We start from the raw sequence: 14,453 nt of genomic DNA on the forward strand, positions 1-14,453 counted from the left end.
TTTCCCTACTGCTGTAGGTTCACATGTGTTTCCAATTTTAATACACACCTAGGGTCACATCTGTTCCAAGATATAAACTTATGGACAATTCCAATAAACAGTGTACACTGCACTGCTGGTTCAAATACACACCTAGGGTCACATCTGTTCTCTCTAGAGAAACAAAACATATGGCCCGCATATAATTTCAATAAACAGTGTACACTACAATCCTCAATGACGTCAAAAACCCACCCAGGGTCACATTTGTTTTCTCTATAGAACCAAAACATATGGTTCACATATAATTCCAATAAACAGTGTACACAGCACTGCTAGTTCAAGTACACACCTAGTGTCACATATGTTTTTTGTCTTATCTCTAAGGTCACAGCTGAAGTTAATTATGCAATATTTGAACAACAGACAGACTAAAGTACGCCATAGGCGTACTTGCGACCGTATTCACAAATCATTTGGATTTAATTAGGCAGTTTGACGACACTTGTTTAATCCCAACTTGCCGCACCCATTGAATTGTAGTTTTACACATTATAACACTTGAAAGTAATAAAACAAGTTGCACACTATGCCTTTCACTTCCACTAAAGACACAGAGTTTGGAGATTGTTATTTCGATATTGCCAAAACTGATAAGCGCTTAATCAGGGCAACGCTGAAAACCTATGAAAGGACAGGGACATATGTATTTCTGAAATTGTTCAAAAAAACAACAGACGATTACGAGTTTGAACAGAGAATTTCGTTAACTCTTGGAGAGTTTGAAAATTTGGTCAGTTCAGCTAGCAAAATACAGAACTCAGTGGCTGATCAGCAGTCATCGCCAAAACCACCACCAGCGAAGAAACCAAAAATTCAAAAAGAAGTTGTCAACAACGATGGTTGAAGCGATGTTTGAGCGTTCTCCAAATTACTTTAAACAATTTCAGAAACAGTTCAAATTTCTCATTGTGGAAGAGAAACCTACCTTTTCTTGCAGTGTGTGCACATTTTGATTCCGAATTTTGCAACTTAGTAAGTAGCCATTATCACGTTCTGATTGATACAACTACTTTTGAAAACGAAACATTGAAACGATTTCAAAGCTTTCCTGTGCCTTGTGTTTATACAGCTTTCAAGTTCTTGTTTTGGACTGCACCAAATTTGGAGACTAAGGAGATGTGTTTTCAAAGCTTAAATTAGCAATCGAATTCAACAGTTCTGCAGAAAAAACTGATTCACAGTCAGTGCGCAAACGACTACCAGCTTTTGCTAACAACAACAGCAACAACACTCTATCAAAAAGCAGCTCTTCAAAACAAACACATGTCAATCCCAAAACGAGTGCCAAGATGCCAGTAGTTGCCCAAAAGACTATCTACAATTGTATTGATTTTGTTAATAATGAAACTTTACGCAGAGTTGAAACAATTTTGTATGGTCCTCATTCTGGTGATTTTTGTCAAATTATGGATATTTTTTTGAGTGGATATGGAAAATTGAATATTGATTCTGATTTAGTGAGTGTTCGCTTTGTGTATGAAGAAAAGGTAAAGTTTTGAAAAAAAATGAATTTTTCAAGTTAGTAAGGTTAGAACATCATATGAAAAGCAAAACGAATCAATTCATTATCGCTAATATTTACAAGTTTCTGAGCATTGAAAACAAAATGAGCAATATAAATACAAAACAGTCCACAAAGTTTAGAGTTTGCATTTTGAATTGGTTGATTCTCCAAGAGTTGATAGATATTGTGATTGTTGCCAACAGAAATTATTCTTTGATATAGGTGTTTGTACGATGAAATGGGCCGACCAAGGAGATCGGCAAACAGAAGTTGATTGTTCTTTCTGCATAAAAGTAACCAGTGGGTGCCAATATTTTCAGCAGTTGCTGCATTAACAATAAGGAAGCTGTTTCTGTTCATTTTTTCCGGAAAATTGTTGGCCGCAAACACGCCATGAAATTTGTATTTAAGAGTTTTGCAGCCTTGTATTAAATCATTAATATCATCTTCATCCATCATTAATTTGTCAGAATGTGATTCTTTGATACTCTTCTTGCACTATCAACAAAAATTGTGCTCGCTTTTTCGCCAATAATGAAAATCTCTATATTGTTCGGTAGGGCCGCAGAAAATTTCAACTCAATAGAAATTGACGAATTTGTAAGCTCAGGATGAATAAAATCATGGGATGCTTGTTGGGTGCTGGTCAAATCAAAAACCATTATGAAATGGTTCGGGTATTCTGTCAAACTTGTTCCATGACCATTGTCGATGTAAGCTAAATCCGATATTGTATTAAAGTAGAGACGTTTGTCATCACTTGTTGATATTGGACTGTGTGCCACAGGTAAACCGTTTCGGTAAATATAAATCTGCTCAAGGTCGTATTTGCGGAAATTAAATGGATTTTGTCTGTTGTTACCAAGAAACGCTTCGTTAGTGTTCAGACAAATTGCTAGTCTACGAATCGGTTCTCTGGCAAAAATATCTTCTTGTTTCCAAATTTGGAGACCCGTTGAAGCCAGAAATGTTTTTGTTAGAGTCTCCAAGTAGGGATACGAAGCTGGACTTGTTAACAAAGTTTTTTCTATAGCCGATACAACATCATCGTTCAATGTCATCTTGCGCACATACAAATTAGCCTCGACAATTTTTACTTTGTAGTGCTTGGCTGCATCGTCAGACATTATAACAAAATCATCTATTGACCGTCTAAATGCAATGCGAAGTGTCACACCACTTAGCAAATGTTTGTCACAAGTGAAAAAGTCAACTGCAACTTTACCGTAAAATATGCACTCAGCCGATTGCCTCACTAAGGCTTTCCTTCCGTTCGCTTCTCCAGTTGACAGCGCTCCTGGATTTTTTTGTAGGAATAGCCCTGACATGCCAACCAGGTGTTTTTTTCATCTTTGTTATGTGAAAATTCTGTTTCAATAAAACTTTTATGAGCATAGTTTCCGTTAGCGTTTGAAATTTTTAGTCCATTAGCAGACACTGTACAGTCAGAGAAGAGTGAATGTAAAACATTATTGCAAAAATAGGGAGCATCTGTCTTCGTAACATCTGTTGCTGCTCCTGCGTCATATCTCAAATCAGCTTCTGATAACTGGACAATTTTACATTTCACTTCCAGGAAAATTTTCTGTAAGTCAATAAAATTATTTCGGTCACCGGCGACTTCAAATTCTAACATGGGTCCATTTGGACTGTAGACTGGGCCCAACTTTTGACAAAAACTACCATCGAAAGTTACTAAGAGAGAAGGTTTTTCGAACAAATCCAAAGAACTGTGAGTTGCCTCTGATGGTAACAAATTAGCGATCATCGTTCACTCTGGCAAAAAAATCTGACCGACTTCTTTTTGGAGCTCTGTGCGTTGAATTGGTTTTTTTGCGTTTGTTGATTGCTTTCTGTGGCTTGACTCGTATTGAATTCCTCCAACGTGAAATATTTCGGCGAGATCCCCCTGTCTGTTTTTTGACAGTTTTTGAGATTGTATTTTTAAACGCCTGTTTAGGAGATTTTTTGCTTCCGACTACATCCAAAATCTCGGGAACACTTTGTTTCAATAGCTTTTTCCCGATACGCTTCGCTGTAGGCAAAATGAAACGACGTGCTAAAGGTAGCGCAACACGTCCAATGCCTGCAGCTAGAGCTCCAAAACCACTTCCTCTTTGACGATAATGTCCAGAGAAGTGAGGCAAAGACGTTTCTTGATTGGCATAATAAGAATCCATTTTAAGGGGAAAATTTTTTGAATTGTAGTGTTAGAAAAACTTTTCCAGTTCCCGAAAAGGGAACTAATTGTCCTGTTTCCGTTCTCAGTTCAATTGAAATCGATTGAAATGTGTTGGTTAGGAGCTTCTTATAGTCTAAATTTGTAAAAACTATCCGATGAGAGGGTTCAAGCTCACAAACACTACCGTTTTTCAGACGTTGTTTTGAATCAATGACTCGCAAAAGAGGAGCCTTAGTGTCACGACGTATTGGTATTCAATTATGTTGGTGTAGATGAAAATTAGATGTTTTCCAGCACAAAGGTCAGCTGGGAACTCCCCATAATAAGCTTTCGTATCATCACTTTTCATAAACCTGTTCGCATTGGGAATCATTTTGTACCCAATGTGTATTCCATTACCGTCAGGAATACCCTTAAATCCAATAATGCTTGGAATTTCTTCACTGGGAAACGTAATTCCCTCATACTTGCCAAACAAAATTTCATATTTCCCAGAGCTCTTCAACTCTCTGAATGAAAAATGGGGCAGGCCAATTGTGCGCTTAATTGTAGCAAGAAGTTGAGCCACTGTATCAAAGGTTCCTGGCGTAAAACTAAATTGCTGTCCACTATAAGGTCTAGAAATAACATTGGCTCCCGAAGAAATCTTTTGGGAATCTTCAAAGTCTTTTAAGTTGTACGCAATTAGATTTCCGTTTACTATGTTTTCTATTTTTGTTGGGAATATGATTTCACTTAGCGCCACTCTCCAATCACCTGCAAGTTGAGTTTCGTCATTGAAAAAATTCCGAAATGATGCAAGTGTACTTGAATCAAATATTTCCATTGAAGCTGATGAAACAACGTGAACTGTAAAATCGTCTTCAAACCGGTTGTTGGACATTTTAAACTAGAGGGAGCCTGACAAGTTGTAATTCTGGTTGGTAAAATTTTCCTTGAATTGGTTCCTTGTTTGCGTCGGCTAAGGTGTATGTTGGTGGGCTTAATGTCGGAATTCCCGTTATTTCAAAGACTTCGTCTGTGAATGATTGCATATAACTTTTCCTGAAAGCTTTATCTTTTTTAACTACTCTCACAAAGTCTCCAATGAAAAACTTGGGCTTCTGAGTTGAGCTTGTTTGTGCTGCCAATGACACTAGTCGTGGCACATCCGTTTTTGTATTTTTGTTAGGAGCAATTTTTGTTATTCGATTGACTCTTGAATTGACTGTTTTCACAAATTGGTCTAATTGGTCAATGTAGCTATAGGTCCACTTTTCTTCAAGATACCGATGAACTTTCTTTTTAAGAGATCTAATGTTCCTCTCTGCAAAAGCTGACTTTTTCGCTAAAGGTACTATATAAATGAATTCCACATTTGGTACACAATTGTTTGAATGCTCCAAGAAATTCTGTACCATCGTCAACCCATACTTTTTCGGGCTGTTTGTTTTTGATCATCTTTTTGAATGCTTCAGCTGCTTCGGTTGCATACTTTGTTTTCATTGGTTCCACTCGTAAATATCTTGACAAAAAATCAATCGCTACTAGAAGATACTTTTTACTGCGGTTATACTTTGCCAGTTTATCAACGTGTGCCAAGTCCAGAGACCAAATTTCGTTGATGTCTTTTACAAAAACTTTAAGCCTGGAAAAATTTAATCGAATTGAACGGTACTTTGTGAAAGACGGCTTTGTCTCTAAATAAGAATTAAATTTTACCTAGAGGGAGCTTGCTTTGCGTCTGTAACCGCTTTATGCTTCCATACGATGCTGGTCCTTTTAAATAAAACTGATCCAATTTTTTTACTTCAGGAAAAGAAAGACCACATCTTCTGACTGGTCTTTTCTTTGTCTGTCGTTTGGTCCGGTTCTTCTTTATATCTTTTTTGGGTTGGTTTCCAGCCACTGTGTTGTTTTCTACTAGAGAAGAGCTCTTGCCGACTGGGTTGTTCTCTACTTGGGAAAAACTCTTGTTCACTTTTAGACGAGGCTTCCAAGATTTGCTTGGCATGTGTATTTGCAACAAGATGAGGTGAGATATTAAGAGCAATTAAAATTTTGGAGTATTTTTCAATATCAATTTTTTTAGTTGGTTGCTGCAGATTGTACAGAAATGTTGAAGCTCTAATGCCCAGTCTTTCTTTATTTACGTGAAGAACGTCGTTCGACTCTACAGTTACTGTTTCAGATTGGTTAATCATGTCAAGTATGATTTTTGATCTTTTGATTGTGTTTTTATTCATAAAATCTAGCTCTAACAATATGGAGTCGAAATCTTCGCTTTTTCTTTGTTTTTTCACTACTGGTTCAATCTCGCTGTCTTCGCTCATGGGTTCTGTTTTTTCCTCTTCTGCTGTTTCAATCATTTTGTCTGCAGTCTCAACTGGTTCAACTGCTTTCTCTGGTTTTTCCATTGAATTCGACTGGTTTCTTTGCAAAAGAGACAGCTGTGCAGCTTTCTGTTTGTAAAGGGGATTGTCCAAAACTTCTTTTTTACCGGTTGATGTGAAGCAATCATTCGTTTTGGAATTAAAATGAATTTTCCGGTGTGCATTACGATTTTGTCAAATAACGATAACAAGCGAAACCAACAGTTTTGACCAAATCTCTTTCTCTAGCAAAAAGTTCCCACTTTTCTTTCAAACTTGTTTGTCTAGACAAAAGTTTTCTGAATGATTTTTCATAGCCTTGCACAAAACTTTTTCGTATTGGAACATTACCATTGACAATGTTGAGCAAACATTCTCAAAGGAATTTAATGAAATGATTTGGAGCTCTCTCTATCTTCTCTTTTAGTTTTGTATCCGATATGTTTAGCAGCCGCCCCAGCATACAAACTTCTTTCTCTCTCATCGCTTAAACTTGTAATAACGGCTTTAGCTGATGGCAGATAAAAAATTGATGGTCCTGCAGGAACAATATTTGAACAGTAGCGCAAGACGTCTGATGTTTTGGGATCCAAATCAATTAATAAATGACCAAACGGTTCTTTAGTTGCCAGCTCATAGCTTTCTTTTAAAAATTGAGAGTTATTCAACTGTCTACCAATAAAAGTAATCTGTTGTGTGTCACGTGGTGATTTAAACAATATGATATGTGTTGTATTTAGATCAATTGTTCTGGACCATCTGCTTTGCTGGAACAAATTGTGTTTAACATAAATTACACTGATGTTTCTGTGTCGCCCTGCGGTTGCTAATTTTGAAAATTCTTTGTCATTAAAAATTTCTTCACATGAGTCATCGAACACAAGGAGGCAGTTGTCTAACTCTGAAATGAGTTCAAAATTAGAGAATTTTTTAAAATTTATGTTCAGATTCTTTTCTAACGATTGGAATTTTGGCTGATCATGCTGATAAAAATAATAAATTGTTTGAAATTCTGGGAAAAAAGTGCCAACTAATAACATTTTGAAAATGAGCTCAGTTTTCCCGCAACAAGACGGCCCGCAAACAGCCATGAACAACCGGTCAGAGGTGGAAATAATTTTATTCATAACTTTGGATTTGGAAGAGCGTATCCAACTGTACAAGAGAGAAGTGAAAACCAAAATGTGGATTCTTCAGAGTCGAGACTGAAAAAAACCAACTTGGCGAGAGACACAGTTATAAGAAAAATTATTATTAAGATTTGTGTAAAGTATACAACCTCTGATCGAGGCAATCTCGAATTGCAAAACCTCCACGATCGTCTTTCTTGGTGGTCAGCGTCAAAAACCATATCAGTTATGCCTCCGCCCGAATCTAGTTGATCTTCGGTTTGACTCATTTTGAAACAAAATTATTCAAAAAATGAATTGCTTTTCAAGAATGTTACATAATTATTCAACAATAAAAAATTCATACAAAACATATCCAGAGTCGTTGTCTCCTTGTTTGTAAGTGATTGTATAGTTTGCATTCATCGAATCTTGTTTATCTCTAAAAACAATTGACTCTACATTGTTCTCTTTAATCAGCTGCTTGATTTCATCGGGAAGAGTCTCATCGTCCAGAGACATCAGAATTGGCACTGCACGCTTGGGCGTAGGTAAAGGGGTTAGTTTCAACCTTTTCATTTTTTCTTGTAAAGACATGGTACAATTGAAAGTACTCCAGTAGAGAAGGATACTTCTTGAAAGCTTCTATTTCAGCACCAGCACACACGATCTGCTGTTTTCTCAAAACTGTTTGCCCTCTTGTGTCATTTTTTTCTTCCTTGTTAAGAGTAACCGTTAACTGATTTTCAGGCGTTATGCAACTGTAAACTGTCAAATTTGGAGACAAATTCACTTGAAGTAGAGACGAAGCTGGTTTCTCCAACCGACGATTCATTCGTGAGCCACTGGTAAAAGAGTTTTGCCTTCTTATTGGCACAATGCTTGCTTCTTTGTCGTTTTGGGCAACTCAATGCATGTAATTTACAAACTGGTGTCTCCCAATATAATTTCAAGTGTTCAATTTTTGGGCAAAACAAAGTTTCCAAGTTGATAACGTTCCTCTGTAACAGCTGCTGTAAAGTTTCCGTTTTTTCTAATCCTTTTGTGTAAAAATCAGAAAAGGGAAATCGAGGAACTATACTTTGAAAAATCTGTTGCAAATAATGATAAGGGTACTCTCCTGTCTCCCATGAGAGACCATGAAGAAATTTAGATACCCACAGGAAAGATCTTTGCTCACTCGAAGAAAGTATGTTAAATGAGTTTGGAGGTAAAAACGAAATTGTATCGTTGTAATTTTTGGTAGATACCGCAAGTTCTTTTATTATAAATCCAGATTTTTTACTTCTAAAGCTTTCAAAATCAAGAACAACTGCTCCAGATTTCAACATTCCAGCAAATTGAATAAACTATTTTTGAAGGATTTAACGTATAAACAAAACGCAATTCCAGTCACATGACCAAGGTACTCATTTGTGACTGAACAAGGTAATACGTAGGAATAGCCTGGACCCTTTTCACTATATTCATATACAAAACCGGAAGCGTCGTGAAGTATCGCATGCAGTCTCAAAATTTTGAACGATTTAAAATATTTGTCGAGGGCTGAATTGTCGATGCCAATCAAACCACCATAAGGTCGTAGTTTCAAAGCTATATCTAAATCAATCTCAGGATCCAAATGAAGACAAGTAGCTAAAAAGTATAAAAACCGTTCACCGTATTGTGAATATTCTTTTTCGATTTCCTTATAAGTTTCGTGAATACTCTTCAAATCAACTGTAGCAATTGTAGTCATATGATTTTATGAACGCTCACTCAAAAATGACTCTAGCCAGGCTTTTCCACCCAAATCAATCTACATGCCAATTTACATGTATCACACACGGCCGTTGTTTTACATGTAGTGCCGCCAAGGATAACCCCCTATTATCACACGTATTAATTCGAAAGTTAACCCCCCTATCTTAGTACCCTATTATCTTACTACTAATATACTTTCAATTCAGATAGTTGTGCTAGTTCTGAACCACTTGGTTGTTAGAAAATATATGAAGGTGATTTTATTCTTGTTGAAATTTAGCTTAAGTTGAAGTAGCATGCATTTTGGCATGCGTCGATTGAGGTCAGAGGAAGACATGCATGAAAATTACTTTAAGTTCAAGTGGCATGAATTTTGGAATGCATCGATAGAGGTCAGAGAAAGGTACGATCAATTTATTTTAATGTCTTAGTTTATTTAAACTAAAATAACCCAAACCACAAATGCCACATAAGCATCGTTCCAATCGATTTTTATAGTAACGTACCGCCCGGGTCGAGGTTTTTGGGTAAATTTTTTAAGAAATGCGGTGAATGCGTTGAAATGTTGTTAGAAATGCGGTGATTGCGGTGAATGCGGTGGAAAAAAAATAATTAACCACTCTCCACCTCATTTCTTACAAAAATTCACCGCAAAATTCACCTAATTTCTTACAAAAATTCACCACATGCACTTTTGTGGCAAATTAAGGTAAGAAATGCGGTGAAAGCGGTTAATACGAAGAAAAAAAAATTACCGCATTTCACCGCATTTTTTACAAAAATTCACCGCATTTCTTACAAAAATTCACCTCATTTGCATTCCAACGTTTACTCAATCTGATTTAAATTCACATGAAATACGAAGCATGTAATCGATAGTTGGCGCAGTGGAATAAGCAGTTGAAGGCATGCAGGAGGTCACAGGTTCGAACCCGGGTAGGAGCGATTCTTTTTTGTAAGAATACCGAGAACGCGGTGAAAAAAAATAATTCACCGCAATTCACTGCATTCACCGCAAAAAGATGTAAGAAATACGCGGTGAAAATTATTTTTTTCACCGCATATCATCGCATTTCTTACGAAAATTCGACGCCAAACCTCGACCCGGGCGGGTTGTTATAATATTTGAAACGTTGCCGTCTTTCTTGTCAACGATCGTCAAACCCAGTAGAATCACTGTTCAGTTATTAATTAAATCCATTTAGACAACCGCTTTACTAAAAAAAATGTAAAGGATGATGTAAAGGATGATGTCTTAACAGCTGTTCCGGAGCTGTCAATACTTTAGGTATTTAAGAAGGAACAATGATTCAATACAAAACATAACACTAACTTTAATACAATTTTTCTAATGTTGCTGATTTTTAATTTACAAATGTTTCTTATAATTTATTTAAAATTTGAATTACTTACGTTCAAATCTTTGTCAACTTCAATGTTTTGTTCTGTTTTTGTGCTGTTGTTTGAATTCGTGATTGAATCTAATTCAATATGACCGCAATGCCAATTTTATTGGTAAACAATTTATGTAAACATTACGCTTACGGAAGTCTTTGATCCACGCAAATTGAAAATTGCATTTGAAAAGAGAACTACGTAAGTGCAAATGGGCCAAATTTGGATATTTTTTATAAGTGGCCCGTCGATAATTGTCCCTTCTGGTGCTTTGCGCAGACTCAATTTTCAAGTCCGCTGACGCAAGCCAATGAAATTAAATTCAACTCGAATCCAAAATCAATTTGAACGCTTTTAAAGTAGGTCTAGCTATCTACAACCTGACAAACGTGCTTTTGTCCACTGAAAGCAATTAAATTCTCTTAATCTCTACATCCAAAGCAAGGAAGCTAAATTGAACTAAATTTGTGCCTCGAACTTGGGATGCATTTGACTGAAAAAAGACTTCCCAGATTATGGGATGCATGGATAAATTTATATCAGCAATGTTACTTTTTAACCTTGTTCAACAAAGCCTAATCAGAAACGTATAATCAATATCCGGTTTTACAAAAGTTTAAGAAAATAAGAAACTTTCATACTTCTGTCAATAAACATGAGTAGTGATGTGTCTTTCTGGGCAAACTACGGGGGGGGACATAAGTGTCTTCCCGTGAACACTACGGGGGGAACACAAGTGTCTTCCTGGGCAAACTACAGGGTGGGACACTTTGAAATTCTTTCTCCTTATTTCCCCTGCCATGCATGAAACTAATCTTAGGAAACCATTTTCCTCCACTTGCGTGACTGGTTTGCCGCTTTGGGCTTGAAGCCATTTTAACTACCACCGCTTTGAAAGTTAATTCGTCATATGTCTGCGCCAGGGTACTTTAATCTTGTTTTGGTCCGGGCAAACTACGGGGGGGACATAAGTGCATTCCCGTGAACACTACAGGGGGGGGGACACAAGTGTCTTCCCGGTCAAACTACAGGGGGGGACACAAGTGTCTTCCTGGGCAAACTACAGGGTGGGACACAAGTGTCTTCCCGGTCAAACTACAGGGGGGGACACTTAGATTTTTTCTTTGTTTTTCTCTGAGTCTTATGGAGGGGAGGGGGGACACTTGCATTTTTTAAAAAAATCAGTTTAAGGAAACCAACCAGAAAGAACTTTAAAAACCTTGGGGGAAAAGGAGCTGTCATGTAGACACAAACAAAAAAAAAGTAACTATCATACCCTGCAAAAGTCGCCTAATTTTCATTTGTCTATAATGCTTGCTCAAAAACAGCATGACAACAACTATCGCGACGGTAGATTTAAAAACCATTCATGAAATCTATAATTTAATAAAAACAGACTATCCAGAGCATAATGAAAGATTTCTTTACTTTTTGGCAACCTGCTTGCACTTGGACCCTGATGTTAACCTCGAAATTGCACTAAAACTGAGGCCTGATGGTGGGATCATTGGAATAGATAACTCTTCATTGGATACTTATTTGAAATCATTTAAAGTGCTTCGCTTACATGCAATTCTTCATGATGCCTCTGGATTTATTGCAGAGTATAGCCAAAAGGGTCCAGGATACTCTTACGTTTTGCCTTGTCCAATCACAAACGCTTACGTTGGTCACCTGACAGGTTTATTCTTCTGCATGTTCGTGAAAACTTTTAAACGTAACTTATTCAGTTTGCTGGAATGTTGAGTCCGGAGATTGTTGTTATAGATTTTGAAGGTTTTCGACACAAAAAGAGTGGATTCATTATAAAAGAATTATCTATTTGTTCGAACAACTACTCAGACACGGTTCCTTTTCTTCCTCCAATTTCCTTCAATTCGCTGTCCTCAAGTGAGAGGAAATCGCATCAGTGGGTATCGAAGCCTTTGCATGGTATTTCGTGGGACAGCGGCAGCTACCCTTTCTGGTTTCTATCACAAATATTTAAAGCAATCAAGATCCGTTTTCCTACTGCTAAATTCTACGCAAAGGGGAAGGAGAAGACGGAGACATTGCAAAAACTCCTTCAAAAAGACGTAACACATTTAGAAACATTGCTATGTCCAAAAATTGAAGAAATCTTCACTCCAGTAGAGCACTTGACTTGTTCACTTCATTCATCTATACTACCATTCAAACAAAAGAAAAAGCATTGCGCAAAGAGAAAGGCACAGGTGTACTTTTATTGGATAACACTACCAACCAATGAGTCGTCGTGTGGAGAAAGCAACTCCTTCGGTTCTTCAAGTGAATTTATCTCCAAATTTGACAGTATGCAGTTGCATTGCGAGTGATAACCAGTTGACAGTGACTTTTCTGAAAGAAAAAAAAATTGATTCTCGTGGACAAACTATACTGAGGAAGCAGCAAATACTTTGTAATACTGCTGAAATTGAAACGCTAAAGAAATATCTTTCACTGCTGGAGTACTTTCAAATGTATCATGTCTTTACAAGAGAAAATGAAAAAACTGAAAATAACCCCTTTACCTACGCCCAAGTATACAGTGCCAGTACCAGTACCCCTGGACGATGAGAGTCTCCCCGATGAAATCAAAGAGGTAGTCAGAGAAGGAAAGGTGGAGGCAATTGTCTACTATGGCAATGACTACGGATTCCAAGCGAACTATAAAGTAAAATATAAGAAGGAAGACAAAAACTCTGAATTTATTACATACGAATTTTTTATGGTTGATGAACTAACTAAATAATAAACTAACAGAATTTTTGAATTAAATTCATTTTTGAAAATCATTTGCTTTCAAAATGAGTCAATCAGGCGATCAATTAGATTGCGCTGGCAGTGGAGGAGCAGGAATCACTGACTTGGTTTTTGATGATCAAAACCAAGAGAAACGGTCTTGGAGGTTTTGCAATTCTAGATTACCGCGCTCTGAGGTAGTTTATTTTACACAAGTTTCGATAATAGTTTTTCTTAATGTAGTTTCACTGACCAAATTAGTTTTCTTCCACCTCGATTGTGAAGAATCAACATTTTGGTTTTCATTGCTATCGTACACAGTTGGATACGCACTTCCAAATCCTAAGTTATGAATAAAATAATCTCAACGAGTGATCGTCTCTTCATGGCAGTCTGTGGTCCTTCAGGTTGTGGAAAGACCGAAAATATTTTTCAAATGCTTCTTAAGAAAACGTTTTTCCCTAATTTCAAGTCAATATACTATTTCTATCAACATGATCAACCAAAATTTCAAACGATGGAGCGTAACTTGAACATTTATTTTACCAAAATCTAGGGATTTGAATTCATTTCACAGTTGGAAAACTGTTTGCTCGTCTTTGTCGATTCTTGCGAGGAAATTTTCAATGACAAGGAGTTTTCAAAACTTGCAACAGCTGGACGCCACAAAAAAATCAGTGTTATCTATGTTAAGCATAATTTGTTTCAACAGAGTAAATGGTCTCGAACAATTGATCTCAACACAACACACATCATTTTGTTCAAATCTCCCAGAGATATACAGCAGATAAGTTATATTGGAAAACAACTCAATAACACAAACATTTTAAAAGACAGCTATGATCTTGCAACAAAACAACAATTCGGACACATTTTGATTGATTTAGACCCAAAAACAACCGACTCACTACGTTATTGTTCAAATATTGTACCACCGGGGCCAACAATTTTCTATCTGCCATCTTCCAAAGCTGTAATTACCCACCTCACAAATGAGAGAGAAAGAGATATGTATGCTGAGGCGAATGCTCGAAATGCCGGAAAGCATGCTAAAAAAAATTCATCAAAAAATCATCAAATAATTTTATAAAATTTCTCTGTGAATGCTTTCTCAATGTTACAAATGGAAACGTGCCCACAGATAAAAGTTTACTTGACAACTACGAAACATCATTCCGACATTTTCTTTCCAAAGAGACAAGTTTGAGGAAATAGCGTCAGCTATTGGTAAAAAATTTACATCTACTTCGAAGCATAAGTCTCTCTTGTTACCTTTACTTGAAGAAGTAGCAATGCATGCGGAAGAGTTTGTCTTGATACCGAAAAGAATGTTTGTGTCAAAACAACCGACTAGGACAGAAATTTTAGATAATCCCATTTATAAACAG

The 14,453-nt window shown here is 36.8% G+C and overlaps 2 protein-coding genes across 2 annotated transcripts in view; both read right to left on the reverse strand.

Annotated features, from left to right (window-relative positions):
* LOC142349769 (cAMP-dependent protein kinase type I-alpha regulatory subunit-like) overlaps window positions 1–10,653 on the reverse strand; it is a 31,259-nt gene extending 20,606 nt beyond the window's left edge. The window contains exon 1 of the mRNA XM_075401534.1: window positions 10,345–10,653. The gene's annotated coding sequence lies outside the window, so the exon portion shown is untranslated. The remainder of the gene's footprint in view (window positions 1–10,344) is intronic.
* Window positions 1–14,453, reverse strand: part of LOC142349781 (uncharacterized) — a 191,928-nt gene that overhangs the window by 153,342 nt on the left and 24,133 nt on the right. The window lies entirely within an intron of this gene.

This window comes from Convolutriloba macropyga, chromosome 1, assembly GCF_964194025.1.
Source record: "Convolutriloba macropyga chromosome 1, txConMacr16.3, whole genome shotgun sequence".
NCBI lineage: Eukaryota > Metazoa > Xenacoelomorpha > Acoela > Convolutidae > Convolutriloba > Convolutriloba macropyga.